Here is a 15,928-nt window from a genome sequence, read left to right as displayed (position 1 = left end):
TGAGCACGGATAGGGGCATGTGAGATGGGACAGGCGCATGTGTAAACACATGGGTGAGTGTGATGTGAGAGTGCAAGTACACGTATGTGTGAGAGGAGACAGGTGCCATGGCTGGGCCCCAGATGGGTGTACGTCACCGTCGGGCAGGCCCCCTCACTGCCCTGAGGCACCATTATTGTCCCACCTGTGAGACGGGCCATGACACCTCCCAGCGGACAAGAAGCAGGGCTCTGTGGAGAGGCGGCCCCCAGTCCAGGCCCAGGATGCAGCACTGCTACAGGGGCTGGTTGCCTTCAAGGGTGTGTGAGAGGCAGGAGGGGCCTCAGGCAGCAGCTCCTGGGACTCCCCGGTCCTCAGGATGTGCCAAGCCAGGGTCAGGTGGGTGCGAAAGGCAGGGCGGGGATGGGGGTGTGGAGGGCAGCTCCCGCCAGCCTGCGGTCCCCGGGGAGGCTGGCATCAGGCTCCCAATTACAAGAACAATTAGGGCACACTGATGCACAGCCAGCCACCTCGGCGCCACCTCGAGTGCCGAGCCGCCCCGGCGGGCCGCGCGCCGGCTTTAATCCCGGGAAGGCTCTCGAGTGTTAATGGTGCAAGCAGGCTCATTAGCTGTAATCCATCTGTCCTTAATGTGGCGGGGGCGGCGCGGGCGGTGGGATGAAGGATGCCCTCCAGGAACAGCACGGAGGGCCGCGTCTCACTCCCTCTTTCCCCACTCTGAGAAAGGAAGTGAGGGTAGGGATAAAGCGCAGGAAGAGAAGATGCGCAGGGTTTGCTCCGATTCCCCGATTTGAGAATTGGCTATGCAGAGGCTGGACCTGGGGCCTGGAGACTGTGGGCAGGTGGCTCTCCCTCCCTGGGCCTATGCTGCCCTCGGAGGACAGCAGGGGCTGCAAAGGCATGGCCCCAGGACAGGGGGAGCCACGGTGGGCGCCCCGAGGAGCATGCCTCCGGTCTCTGGCTGTCTCTCCACGTGTCTGGTGAAGTGTGGTGTCATGAACGTTCCAGATGGTTAGATGGATTTCTGACAACTATCAGTCCTGCCTCTGTCTGCAGTGGTGGAAGAGGCCCTAGCACACCATCTGGCCAGTGGGGGACCTGGCCTAGGGCCGAGGCCAGGTGCTAGGGAATGGAGGCTGAGTGCAGACTGATAGGTAGAGTCCCCAGGCCTGACTCAGGGGCAGCGGCAGGTGCTCTAGAAGCCAGGGTGGGCCCGGGGAAGTGGCAGCCCCAGCTGTCATGGCAAAGCCCATGAGCTGTAACGGCTGCCCCGGGATAGGCAGCCAGGAGAGCTGGCTGGAGAGAACGGGGCTGGGGACTCCGGGCTCTGGGCCAGGCTGCCTGGGTCTGAGTCCTGGCTCTGCCGTGTGAGGGGGGAGATTACTCAGCCTCTCTGTGCCTCTGTGACCCCATCTATAAAGCTGGGGGGAGTGACACACTCCCCCGGAGGGTTATGCGGAAGGTGAGCACGTGCTAAAGCCATTAGCTGAGGCCAGGCACTGCCCCATCAACATGTAACCTTTCCCTGGTTTCTGTCACCCAGGGGCCACTTCTGTGATTCCCACCAGCTGCCCTGCCTGTATTGTTTACTTCATACACCTTCAAACCAACGAGTTGTTTGTTTCTGGAGGGATAATTTACATCAACTAATTAAAAAAAAAAATTTATGTCCAGAAGGAAGCTGTCAGTCACCAGAAGAAACAGAAGTGGGTACCCATCCCTGCATCTCCCTGGATCCCGTGGCTCTGAGCCTGGCACCCACTCCCTCCATTCAGAGAGGATTGGCCAAGGCCAGAGAGGTGCATGCGGCCAGGGGCACTGATGGCCTCTTGCTGCAGGACCAGGGGAAACTGGTTCAGTTTTACCTGAGGTTACATTCCTGCCTGGCACAGGATGGTCCCAAGTGCCCCACAAAATCACACAGCGTGGGACAGCCCCACTGCAGAGCCAAGGGCCTTTGTGGGTGACATGTCACAATCCCTAAAGGGCTTCAGAAGGGGGCCACTTCTTCCCCTTGAAGGAAAGAATGGCAGGAAAGCAGAACCAGCTTCACCAAGCTCAGACCACTGGACTCCAGGACCCACTGTGCCTTTTAACCACCTAGCCTCAGTTTCCCAATCTGCTAAACGGGGGCACCTGATCTATACATCCCTCTCCTGAAGGTTGCTGGGAGGTTTCAAAGAGCCCCCGGGCCTGAAAGTCTCCTGCTCTGCCAGCTAAGGGGCTGTCAGCAAGGCAGCGCAGCACCAGTGGGGACGGCCCAGAAGCCAGCTGGCCGTGGATGGGAGGACATTGTGCCGAGGGCTGCTGCCTCCCGACGTTCTTCAATTATTCAAACAATAACCATACCCTTATTTAAAGTCTAGGCTTGCATTTGCTGCATCCGGCGGCGGGCACAGAGCCTGCTGGCAGATTTATGTGGGGACAGGCTCCCTCTCTCAAAGTCAATTAATTAAGCAAACACTTGCCAGCAGGTTCTCAGGTGTGCGGCTGGGAGGTCCACCGGTCTCAGCCTGCCGCCTCTGGGACACTCGATCTCCCAGGGCCTGCCAAGTGGCCGGGTACAGTGGCTCAGGGCTGGGTGTTGGCTGGTGGAAGATCAAGGCCACAGAAACTAATGTTCATAAGGCACCTACTGTGTGCCAGGCCTGGGACGGGCCCACAGGTGCTGGAAGGGTTCTGCCAGTCCCTTAGCATTTCAATTTACAGATGGGGAAACTGAGGCACTGAGTAGGTAAGACAATGGCCCAGGGCTAAAGGTCACAGGGAGGGGCTCCGACTCTAGAGAGTCCCCTCTCCCGCACACGTCCATTTTCAATCTGCCTCCTCCCAGGCAGGAAGCGATAGCAGCTACCGTGTGATGTTTATGACAGAGTCTGGCCCTCAATAGATGCTCCCACCCATGTGACACATGTCAGGCTTCACATCTACCCCACAGGTAGGAACCACTATCACCCACATTTTGTAGAGGGAAAACTGAGGCCCAGCATGGTTGAATGAGTCATGAGAGGTCACACAGGTGGTCCCTGACGGGGAGAGGTTTGAACCCAGGCTGGCCCTGGTCCCTGCCCTCCAAGCTGAGCACCAGCCTTTCTGGAGAGCCACGTTCTTGTCACCTTGCCAGGCCCGGCTCAGATCTGCCCTCTCTGCCAGGAGGCACATATGTGCTCACTCTTCTTACCTGGGAGAACTGGGTACCCCCTGGGCACCCCCAGAAAGAGTGCAGCCATAAGCTGATGGTTCTGGAATGTCCTGGCAAATTCCAGTGAGTTCTGGCACGGGCCACTCACCACCTCATGTATCTGCTGCTCTCCTGACAGCAGCAGACGTGGAGGGCACTTCACAGCTTACAAAAGCCTTTGGCAGCCTTCTGCGCCTCTGAACAATGTGACAGCTCCATTTTACAGGTGAGGGTGTGAAAGCCAGAGGTGAAGGGCCTCAGGCCTCCAGACACCAAGTCACCAGGCCTTGGGGTGGAGGTCCGGCCTGTCCTGTAGAGGCTACGAAGTGTGCTGGCTGAGGGTGTGGGCGTCCCAGCGCTGTCCCTTCCCAGCACTTCACCTCAGGCAAGTCACAGTAGTGGCTCTGGACCTCAGTTTCCTCATCTGTAAAATGGGGGTGGGGCACACAGCGCAGAAGTTACCTTCTCATGCGGGTCATTGTGAAAATAAGCAGCTTGCGCGGGGTGAAGCGCACAGCGCAGGCCGTCCCCACTGCACCTGTTCTGTGCTTTTCCCACCCCCACCCCGTGTGCCAAGCACAGAGCACACCTCCCCCCCCACATACTCCAGCAGCAGAGATTGTGGGTCAAGGTAAGAAACAGTAGCCAGGCCCTGTGTGGAGCGCGCATCTCAGTTCCTGGAAGCTGGCCACCCCGAGCCCTTGCAGGTGCCGGCAGTCCAAACCGAGGCCAAGGGCAGGACAGAGGGTTTCAGCTCACCCAAAACACCCTGAAACTCCCCCCTTAGAAGGAGGAGGTATCCACATACACAAGACTAAAGGCAGTCCTTTGACCGGGATTCCTTTTACTGGGGGGGCCCTTCAAGCCCCTCCTCTTCCATCTAGAAAACTCCAACACCCGCCCCCAAAAGCCCTTCTCAAGCATCCCACCCCTCTACCTCCCACCCAGTCTGTCCCATGTCATCTCTGAGCCTGATGGATGCTGCTGCCGTCACAGAAACCACATAACATGGCTTAGCTCAGTTAATCTCGCAAAAAGGGGCAATTGTTATCTCCATTTTACAGATAAGGGAACTGAGGCTGCACAGCTGACCAGTGGCAGAGCCTGGGCTTGAACCTGGGAAGTCTGGCTCAGACCTCAGTGATGTCTGGCAGCTTCAGGAAGAGCCAGTGTCAGGACTGGCTGGAGCTGGGGGACTGTTAGGGCGTTCGGCCCAGGCAGGGAGGAAGGGCAAGCGAAAAAATAAAACTGAAATCCGAGCAGAGGCAGCACACGCTGTCCCGGGAGAAGGGTGACAGCAACCGGTGGTTTCTGCGCTCACTGCCCCCTGGGGGACCCGCCAGCGCTCACTGAGCGTGGAGCCCAGCTGCTCCAGGCGATTATTATTTCAGGAGCAGAGGGAGGTGGGGCGGAGGCCTTGGGCCTAAAGCTGAGGCCTCAGGGAGAGCTCTGGGTGTCAGGCAGAGAAGTTAGAAGGGGGGCCCGGAACCCCCGACAGTGCTGGCCACCCAGCCTGGCCCCCACTTGTCTTGGTGAGTGTTGGCCACCCCACTGGCCAGCGCACCTGCTGTGAGAGCACCTGCCCCAGGTGGAGGTCCCTGCCGTCTCCTGGGATGGCAATCGGACACCGCACACAGCGGGGACCGGCCGGCCGATGGGCTGCACAGCTGCCTAGGGCAGCTGGGGACGGGTGAGAAGGTGGGCTCAGGAACAGGGTGCGGTGGTAAGGCTCCCCAGGGACCTGTGATCCGGTAAGGGGGGCAGGGACGGAGGCTACACAGGTCACAGACTGGCCTGGTCCCACGGCCAGTCAGAAAGGAAGGCACAGGAGGCACGCCTCACCCGGTGGGCTCCGGGATTTCTCTGCCCACATCCAAACACCTGCTGTTTCCTAGGCGGCCTGGTGTCGGGGTTCAGGCAGAGGGTCTGAGGCCAAACTGCCTGAGTGCTACGCCCGGCGCCGCCCCTGAAGGCCGGTGGCCATGGCACACTACTGGCCTCTCTGTGTGTTGATTTCCTCATCTAGCAATGGGAACAGCACAGTCCACACTACACCAAGGTGTTGTGAGAGGGATTTCAACCGTGTGCTCGGGAGTGGCAAGGAACACAGGGGTGGGTGCTAGAGAAGCCCCCCTGCACTGCGCCATCTCACACACCTCCCGGCCCTCTGAGCCACGGGCCCTCCCACCTGCAAAGAGGGCCTGGAGAGCTGCGAGGGGGAAACAAATCCTGGCTCTGCAGCCAGAAACAAGGCTCCCAGGCCTCAGTTTCCCCTCTGTGTGCTGGGCATGAGGACAGCCCCCCGAGAGCTGCTGAGGCCTCGTGCACAGGCTAGGGCCAGCATCAAGCACGCGGTGATGCCCTTGAAAGGTTCATTCCCCTGCACCAGTGACACCCGCAACCCGCTCCCACGGCACCCGGCGACCCCAGAGTCACCAAGAAGCCCGCCAAACAGGGAGGGGCGGCGGGTGAGTTAAACACCTGGAGGCCCAGAGAAATGCAAACACAAATCCACACAAAAACTTGCACATGCGCATTCGTGGCAGCTCTATTTACAACAGCCAGCATGCAGAAACCACCCAAACGTGCATCCACAGAGGGACGGATGAATGAACTGTGCTCTCTCCACACACTGGACATTAGTCAGTGTGCAAAGGAAGACACCCTAATCATGCTACGCGTGGGCGACCCTTGAAATCATGCTCAGTGAAAGATGCCAGTTCTAAAGGCCACAGATTTTATGATTCCAGTTATAGGAACTGCCCAGAACAGGTGAACCCATAAAATCAGAAAGTAGATTAGTGGTTCCAGGGGCCAGGGGAGGGGGGAATAGAAGGTGACAAATTGGGTATGGAGTTTCTCTATGGGGTGACAGAAGTGTTGTGGAATGAGGTGGTGGTGATGTTTGCACAATTCTGTGAACATGCAAAAATGACTGACTTGTACAGCTTAACAGGTGAAACGTATGGTATGTGAAATGCATGTCACTAAATTGCTAAAATAACCACAAACCCTTGAAGCCTATTCTGTGCTCAGCAAGTGACTCCAGAGAGTCCAGAATGATTGCAAACACATGAGGACAGAGGGCGGGGCCCACCTAGGGAATGGCCTGATCAGGGTGGAGGTCGGCCCCTGGCCAGGAGGGCACCACTCACAAGCAGGCAGTGCGTGTGGTGGAAGGCCTTGCGCAGTTTTAGTTTTGGCTAAAGATTCAGGAAGCACAGAAAACAGAACATTTATCCAGAATCATCACTGAGTACCACCTGCATCCATGTTCTAGGCACTGGGGACAGGCTTTTAAGCCAAACAGCTGACCTCATCCTTGCCCCTGTGAAGCCTGGCTCAGCAGGGAGACACACAGAATCAACCTCACACTAGCACATCCTCTAAATGGGCTCCGAAAATGGGCAAAAAATGCTCCATCTGAAGGAAAAGCTGTGGTCTGCATGGAACAGCATTACAGAAAGTGGGAACAGCATGTACAGGCCATGAGGCAGATGGGAACATAGGGGCCTAAAACTTGCTGATAAGGCAGAACCCAAGGAACAAAAGGCAAGAGTGGTAGCTGCAAGGACCCAGGTCTGAGACGGTCTCCCTACGCCATTCTGCACCCAGAACACTTAAAATGTCCCCACCAGGCTGTGACAACATGGGTACAGGGTGCAATGTGCTGCCCCAGGTTTGTGCACTGCCCACTTTGAGACTGTAAGAAGTGTATGCAAGAGGGATTAGAAGGTGCAAGGAAACCCTGCCATCTCCTACCCATTCAGTTTGTGATTCTCTGGAGGTCATCCTACCTTGGCAGGCCTCTTCCGGCTGCCAAGGAACCTCCATGCAGCCCAGCCTTTGGGGATCCCGTCATGTTCTCAGACGGGAGCCCTCAGGCCTCAAGAAGAAATATTCCCCAGGGGAAATACTCTCACCTCCCCTTCCTTCCTGGCAGAAGCAAGATGCTCATTTCCCCTGTGAGAGAACTTCCTGCCCGGGAAATCACAGGCCCTGGCACCAGACATGGGCTCCCACAGCCACACAGACAAAACCTCGCAGCCTAGCGGCTAGATTTATAAGGCTCCGACCTGCCCAAGCATCGCAGCAGGACCGCGGCACGCTACGGATAAACTGGCTTCTGAAGGCAAGGCCAGGAGTATTTTAACTGATTGCTCCTCAGCATGAGGAGGAAAGTCTATCTCAGCCTCGGTCTGGCCAAGCTGAGTGGACAGACATCCCAAGGGGCGGCAGGTGGGCAGCTGACATGGGTCTGGGTGTGGCCGGTGGCAGCAGGGGAGGAAAGGGCGCAGCAGCGTCTGGGCCTGGCTCAGGTGGTCTGCTGGCCACAGCTGCTGGGAAAGGTGGCCTCGGAGCCCTGGACGCCGGCTGGGGATTTAGTGATCCTCCAATCTACCCTGGCACCTCCCTGAACACGGTCCTGCCTCAGCTGCCCCAGGGGTGTGGACCCGACTGGTGTGGGCAGAGATAAAGGCAGCGGGGGGACAGAAAGTTGGAATCCTGTCCATGAGGGACCAGGAGGGGTCAGTGGGGCCCCCAGAGCAGGTCAATGGATCCATCGGGAATGTTATTACAAGTCACAATTTATCGTCCCTGGGCCACATTAGCTGTGGCACAGAGGACACAGGGTCGCCCTGACTGAATCAGGAGATAAACTAGAGACGTCTGGAGAACAGAGCCAAGAGGGAGATTACAGCGAAATTCAGACGCCGAGGCCGAGCCTCAAATCCATCAGCACGGTGGGGTCTGTCCAATAAATCAGAGGAGATAAGGACTGAAGGATGGAGTATTAAAAGCAACATTCATTTGGAAACTGGCACAAGGGCTTCACGGCATCCTGTGACCCCCACCCCCAGCCCTGGGGGGCTCAGCTTCCAGGCAGAGGGCAGCCTGGGGGGCACAAGGGGGGCATGGGGAGGGGAGAGGAAGCAGAAAGGCGGGGGAGAGCCGGTGAGGAGGGTCACAGGCGAGGGAAGTGCATTCCCCACAGCTGCCGTTAAACCATCAGCACCAGGCGCTCAGGTTTAATTGTGGGAAATGCTGCGGAGAAAGAAATGAAATGTGACCCCCTGCCCAGGCTGGCACAGCCCCTCTGGCATCCCCGCCCCTCAGGGCTCCTCACCCGCCGCCTTCCCTGCGCCTCCAGCTGTTCTCTTCCCGCAGAGCTGCCGACATGGCAGGGCAGGTGGGAGGAGGGGCGGGTGGTGGTGGTGGCCGGGCTGTTGGGAAGACTGGCAGAAATCTGCCGGAGGACAGGCTGCCCTGCATCCCAGACGACAGACCAACTCACGCCTCTTGACTCCTCTTCTGCCCCTGCCTGGCCCAGCCCTGTAACTTGCCTGGACTGGTGCAGTAGCCAATTTGCTGGACCCCCTCCCTCTGCCCAGGCCCCCAGCTCCTGTGCCCCCTGGCCAAACCCTCCAGAGAGCCCACCTCTCTCCAGTATGGGGGTTGCCCTTGGAACCACGGCACATACCTGTTCCTCTCCCCATGCCACCCCTTGCTTCCCTGCTGTTTCTTGACCACTCCAGGCCCGCTCCCCACACGGGGCTCTGCCTCAGAGGCTCTTGGGCGGGTATCAGCCTGCCCAGCTCTGGGCCAGCCACCTCTCAGGGGTCTTGGTTGAAGCCGGTGGTAAGGGGGTGCGGCTGAATGGTGGTCCTCCCAAAATAAATATCCACACCCTAATCCCTGGTACCTGTGAATGGGACCTTACTTGGGAAAAGGGTCTTTGCAGGTATAATTAAGGATCTTGAAATAAGATCCTCTGGATCACCCTGGAGGACCCTAAATCCCAGGCTGAGCATCTTTATAAGAGGAGGAGACACAGAGATCATGTGGACACCGAGCAGAGACAGGGCCACAAGCCCAGGGAGCTGTACGTTGAGGAAGGATTCTTCCCTTGATTCCCTGAAGGGACATGGCTTTCCAGGTACGGGCTTCTGCCTCCAGAACGGGAGACAATGAGTCGGGTTGTGGCCCTTGGGCACAGCAGCCCCGACGGTGATTTCCTTCGCACACCAGGCCTCACCCTGCCCCTCACCCTGCCGTACGTGGCTGCCCTGCCTCCAGCTCCTCCAGTCAACTCCACAGGGTAAAAAGGCTTTGCTCCTGTATTATCTTTGCCGCCCAGAATACAAGCTCCTGCCCAGAGCCCCTCGGCCCCCTCTGCAGCACGGGGAGGTGGGGCCATGCCAGCTCCCAGCTGGGAGCTACACCCACATACAGCTGGCAGGCTGAGCCACCAATGGGCACCAGGCGGTAGGGAGCTCCAGAGAGCCCAGGAGAGGGAGCCAGACCCCTTCTCCTGGGGCCTGGCCGCAAGCTCCCAAAGTCCCCTCACTGGGTCATGCAGGGCCGACAGCTTTGGGGACCGGGTCCTTTGCCTTTGGGTGGTTTCACAGGCCCGGAGAGGCACCTGCTACGAGGTCTCCTGGGTGGGTGAACTCTCAGAAATTTCTCTCCTTTTCAAGCCTGGTGTGGCAGCCTGGCCACCTATGAACCAATGGGGTGCTGAGCTCTTAGGAGAGGCCAGAGGCTACTCGATGGCATCATGGGGTCCGGGCTAAGCCCCACGCTACCAGCGTGGACACAACCCCCACCCCCACCCCCCGCCATCTCAGGTACCAGCCGTACACAGTGAGGGTGACCTTCCCTGAACGAGTCCTGGGGAAAGGAAATGGCCCACCAAAGTAGGCAGGAGAGAGAAACACGCCCACGGCCCCTCCCGGGAGGCATGGATCAGTGCCATGGCACTGACAGACAGACTCCCACTCGCTGGGGCCTCAGCTGCCCGAAATCAAGAGTCCTGGGGCTGCCCTTCCCCCAGAGGCTCTAGGAGGGCCCGCCCCCTCTTACAGCTCCTGGTGTTCCCGCAATCCCTGGCGTTCCTGGCTTGGGGACAAATCCCTCCAGTGCCTGCCTGCCCAGCTCCAAGGCCTGTTTGCCAGTGGGTGCCTGACCCCAGACACTGAACTAGGGCCCCTGCTAGCCCAGCAGGACCTCCTTACCTCCGCAAGGCCCACGCTCACAGGTTCCAGGGGTTGGAACTTGAATATAGCTTTTGGGGACGCATACCTGACCACGACCCATAACAGGCAAACATCAAGTGGCAGAGCCCCTCCCTGGGGGGAGCTACCGCCCTTCTCTGCTGTGCCTCAGCTCATCCTTTGTCCCTCCCTCCATGAAAGCATTACTGTACTGGGCTCACAAGTGTCCCCCAGATGCCTGCCCACCCAGAACCTCAGACTGGCACCTTATTTGGAAATGGCGTCTTTGTAGATACAACCAAGTTAAAATGAGGCCACAGCAGATTAGAGTGGCCCTAACCCAGTGGCTGCTGTTCTTACAAGAGAGGGTCTTGGATGCAGCGAGACAGCACACAGGGGAGGCCGTGTGAGGACGGGAGGGACACGGCCCCGGGCCAAGGATGCCTGGAGCTCCCAGGAGCCCTGCAGGGCAGGCAGGACCCTCCCCTGAAGCTTCTGGGGCGAGTGCGGCCCTGCCCACACCTGGATTTAGGACTTCTGGCCTCCAGGACTGCAAGAGAATAAATGCGTTTTTTTCAGCTCCCCCCGGTGTGTGGTGCTGTTATGGAAGCCCCGGGACATTCATACACTTACTTCATGCTAGTTATTCTCAGGGGGCCCACTGTGCCCGCCCCCAGGGACGATGGGAAATCTCTGGGGACATTCTGGTTGTCACCACAGAGGATGTTACTGGCATATGGCGGGAAGAGGCCAGGACTGCTGCTCAGCCTCTTACAACGCCCAGAACATCCTCATGACAAAGCAGCGACGGACCCCAAACGTCAATAGTGTCCAAGATGTAACCACTCCAAGATTTCTCCCTCAACCTTAAGTGACACAGGGGACAAACTTTCCATCCCTGCGCCATCAAGGCCCACCCTGGGGTCCAGCCACGAGTGGAAGCTTAGTGAAGGGCTGAACGGGCAGTCTGAGAGGCTGGTACGCGGGTCGACTTCACGATGCCACCTGCGTGCCTCTGGTACTAGCAGAGCCATGTCATCAGCAGGCACCGGACCTGGGGCAGTGCTACGGCCAGAAATGCTGGGCCAGAGGCCCAGCCTCTCCATGCAGACCAGATGGGGGGTGTGGTGTTACCATGCAGGGGCCTATGAAATGGGGGGGCCGGGCCAAGAAAGCCCAAGGTGCAGGCTAGCACCTCCAGCGTGGCCGAGCCCCCAGCCCACCACGGGGGCATCCACGGCGGGAGCGCCTTGCTCTGGCTGCGGCGGGAACCCTGCAGCTGCCCCCACCCGCCAGCATCAGGCTTCACTGGGCCTGTGCGCCTGCCAGATGGCAACGCACTATGTGTCAGAAGATAATCGCTATTAAAAATTCACTGGGTTTTATTTTATCTTTTTATTTTTTTCGGTTCCGTCTGGGCTCTCTGCTCCCTCCTGAAGAAGCTACCAGGCTGCCACCCGCTACACCATTTAATTGTCTCTAATTAAAAGAAACATTGACTGGGTCGCTGGGGTTTCTCCACTCAGGTGGCTGGAGGGGCAGGGGCTGGCTCCCCTGAGGCGGCCTGATGGCCGCAGGCCCTGGCAGCTCACCCACCTCCTGCGGGGCACGGCCCCTCCCCAGGGGCACCCACATGGCCCTCCCGGACCCACCGCTCCCCAGATGCAGCGTAATTGCTTTTCTGCCCCCAAGGGACCTCACCTCTGCCAGGTATGGATCAGTGTTATGAGTGCAGCACCCCAAGAGGATGCACCAAGGAAAACTCCAGGCACGAGCAGGGCACACACAGCACTGGCGCACCCCAGGACACAGGCCCTAGGAAGCTGGTGCAGCCCCTGCCCTGGAGTTAGGGAGGCAGAGGCCCCAAGAAGGGAAGTGCTTGCCCAAGGCCACATGTCTGCTTCTAGATTCTTCCCTGCACCTCCAGGGTGTCTCCCGCATCATTCCAAGGACCCCTGAACACAAACACGTCAGCAACCCCACAGATGAGAGGCCATCTGCCACGAGGACCTCTGTCAAGGGTTTCGTAGCAGGTATGGCGCTTAGGAGGCCAGATACACAGGCATAAAGGAGGAGAGCAGGTGTAAAGGTCAAGGGTCACTCCAAAAACAAGGGGTGGGCAGAGAGGGAACCCCAACACGGGAGCAGGCAGGCCTATGACCCCAGGCCCTCTACAGACCCCAGTCCACTGTTCTCCTCCATGCACCCTGCCCCACGTCACCTTAAATGCAAGGAATTTCTGAGACCTAATGTTTACCAACTACTTGCCATCTTCTGAGCACTGTTTACTTGTATGAACCACTTAGTCCAACACCCCTCGGAGGTATGTGTGGGCTCTGAAATGCGCCCACAAGTTTTTGATCCTCTTTCCGTCTGGGGTGAGGTTTCCATCCCCTCCCCAGGATCCTGGGTGGGCTCAGTGGCTGCCTCAAAGCAACAGCATGAACAACCCTGGTCAGGAAAGGTGGGGAGGGGAGAGGGACAAGGGGAGGGCCCAGTAGCTCCACCTGATTGTGACCACAGGAGACCCTGAGTGGGAACTGCTCACTGCTTCCCGAGATTCGTGGGCAAAAAGTGTTTGTCATTGTGTTAAGCCACTGTGTTGAGGTGGTTTGTTACCAAGAAATGGCTTCTTGCAACAAGACAGATGCTATTATTTGCCCTTTCATAGACAAAGAAACTGAGACACAGAGAGAGTGTCTTGCCCAAGGACACACAGCCAGTAAGACGCAGGTCCAGGATGCAAACCCAGGCCATCTGACTCCAGACCGGTGCTCCTAACAGGCAGACAGGCAACAGCAGAGACGCAGGTGCCCCACACTAACTAGCGAAGGCCCCACATTCCCACCTGGCTGCTGAAGACCGTGGGGAGCCCAGAACCTGGCCATTAAACCACCTGCTCAGTCCCACTTCTTAATTTGTCTCATCCTTTCTGGCTGAGGGTCTCTAGAGGGTTATCTTTTTTTTTTAATTGAGCAAATTCCATTTGCAAACCTGGTTCACTTACAGAAAGACAAAAGACACAAATGATGCCACCTCCACCCCGACCCCAGCCCTCCTCTGAGGCCACAGACTCTCAGGGTAGGAGCCTCCTTCAGGTGGTTCCCTGGAACTGTGCTTTGGGAATAATCTCACAACCAAGGCTGGGTCTCAGCTGCCCCAGCCCCTCACCCAACACACAGTGGCAGCACCCTGTCCCAGCAGTGTGACCTGACCTCGAGCCCCAAGCCTGACCTGGCTTTAGAGGCAATCCACCCTACATCCTTTCCATAGCCGATCACATGGTCCCCCGAGTGCCTGCTGCGGCCTCCCCATAGCTGGCTGGCTGTCCAGGTGCGAGGCTGCCCTCCTGGCCCCAAGGACAGAGCCTCCAGGGCTGGGCCTCACCACCCACGGGGCTTGGAAACCCTGTGAAGACCCCCAGAGGATCCACATCAACTTGAGATGATATTCCCAAATTCATCAGAGCCAAGCACCCAGTGAACATGGAGGAAGTGGGACTAAACACCGGATGGTCTGGCCAGAAAAACAGATACCCTCTATGTACCCGATAAGCATCTGTGGAGCACCCACCATGTACTCAGCACCTTGGGAGACTCCAGGGTGAGAATGAAAAGGATCTTTCCTTATGACTTCTAACAGGACAGAGAAAATAGGTACAAAGGTTAGAAGTCCACCTAGTAAACAGGGCCACGAGAACAGGAAGGGGCAGGTGAGATAACATATGGCTGGGTGGGAACTGGAAGGCTTCCTGGAGGAGGTGGCTTTTAAGCTAGGCCTCGGGTATGGGGACATGGCAGAAAGGAGCCATAAGGGGGAGGAAAATAACAACAGGCAGTCACTGCTACCACCAGGACAGATGCCTTTATTCTGAGAAGGAAAGCCCACCCCTCTCATCAGTCTGGCATGGAGATTACCTGCTGCCCCAACCCACTCCTGGTGGTTATGCTCTGTGCCTCCCCGGAGGCCCAGGCGCTGAACAGAGACAGGAATAAGGACAAGACACGGGATTTGGCTGTCTGGACTGCTGGGATGGAAACAGGTGGCAGGGGGCAGGCCACAGAGGACTCTGACTTCTCACCCAATGGCTGCACACTGCAGGCAGCAAAGGGCTAGCCCAAACTGCTATGGGGTCGAGTGACCTGACCTCTCTAGAGCTGGAGGAAGAGGTACCCAGCAGCCATGGCCAGGGATGTGGCACTGGAGCAGGACCACCTGGGCTCCCATTGCCTCTCCCAATGCCATCTCACCAGCTGTGTGAACCTGAGGGTGAGCTCAACCTCTCTGAGCCTCAGTTCCCTCACCTGCAAACACAGCCAGCACCTGTTACTTCCGAGGCTGCCGTGAGGCCTAAGGCTTGACCACAGGCAAGAGACAGTGCCTGAGCAGAGTGAGCCCTGGCTTGCCCGGCAGGGGCTCCTTGCAGAGGCTGGCAGCGGATCCAGCTCTTCTTCATGCAGGTCCCTTCACCGGCGACAAAGCGTGGCCCTTACAGCTCCAAGGAGGCAGCTTCACCTGTCGCGGAAGCCTGGGACTGACCTCAGCCTGCGGCAGCGCAAGGACACGGCCACCCCTTGACTGCCCTCCCTGTACACGCTGGGAAACTGAGGTGCTGAGGTGCCGTGTAGCCTGGCCAGGGGCACACCGCTGGCAAGGGGCCTTCTGGAGCTGCCAGCTCCCCACGTGGCAAGGTCCTCTGAACTGAAGGGCAGCCCCAGAAGGAAGTGTGACCAGGGGCCTAGGAGAGGGGCGTGACCACCGAGCACCTGCAGGAGAGGGGTGTGGCAGGCTCCTGCTGCTGGAAGGAGAAGCGCCTCCCCTGCCTCCCGAGCTGCCACCCCCACCCCGCCCTGCACCCCCAGGAGCGCTCCAGAAACCGCCTAAGCCGACATCTGATGGATGGGGATTTGTTTTAAGCTCTTTCTACCCGCTGGACTATAATCATCAACTGTTCACAACCTCTCCACAAGCGATTCTACCCCCCTGAGTTCTCCAAAGGCAAAAAGCTTTAAAAGCCACAGTTCAAACAGGCAGAGGCTTACATGGAGGGACACAGGCTGGCAGGAAGGTGAGATGCGGGGAGGGCCCGGGAGACCCAGCCGTGGGCGTGGGCGAGGGGATGGTGGGGCTGGGGAGGGGGCCTCTGCTCTCTTCCCTGGAGAGATGCCTGGAGGCAGGGATGTCCCACCTTTAATGGGAGGGGTAACTGCTGTGCTGCCAGTGTCCCACCCTCCTCCCCCTCCAGCCACCAGGAAGGAAGCTCTCTCTCTCCCAGCTGAGGATCTGGGGAACCTGCCCTGCCTAATGCCACCTTCCACCTCGGCTTGCAGGGTGCCCGGGGCCTGAGTCCTGCTTAACCCTCTCCAACAGGGACTGATGGGGGTACTGTCCACAGCACCTCCCTGATGCTTCTTACCCCCCTGCCTGGCTACTGCACCAGCAACTCGGGGTCCCCGCATAAAGCACTGTAGAAAGTTCTCCCTCACCAAGGACCCAGGGAGATGCTAGCACAGCTTGGAGAGGGGACAAGTCGCAGTGAACACAGTTTAAGCCCACACATCCCACCCTTGTTCCCCACCTGTAGACAAGAGGGGGCAGTGCGCTCCCCACCATTTTTTGGTCCTGGATCTGTCCCCTGATTTCCTGCTGGCACAGAAGGCCCAGCCAGGGCCAACACTCCTAGCCCAGCTTGCTCACCAGTCATGAGAGTGCAGCAGCAAAGCTGGTACGCCCCTCGCCTGGACAAAACCTG

General features: G+C 58.3%; 1 protein-coding gene across 7 annotated transcripts in view; it reads right to left on the bottom strand.

Annotated features, from left to right (window-relative positions):
* GSE1 (Gse1 coiled-coil protein) overlaps positions 1–15,928 on the bottom strand; it is a 383,892-nt gene that overhangs the window by 151,541 nt on the left and 216,423 nt on the right. The gene's annotated exons all lie outside the window — the stretch shown is intronic.

This window comes from Manis javanica, chromosome 17 (genome assembly GCF_040802235.1).
Source record: "Manis javanica isolate MJ-LG chromosome 17, MJ_LKY, whole genome shotgun sequence".
NCBI lineage: Eukaryota > Metazoa > Chordata > Mammalia > Pholidota > Manidae > Manis > Manis javanica.
The sequence above is the reverse complement of the archived record's forward strand: the minus strand, read 5'-3'. Positions and strand labels throughout refer to the sequence as shown.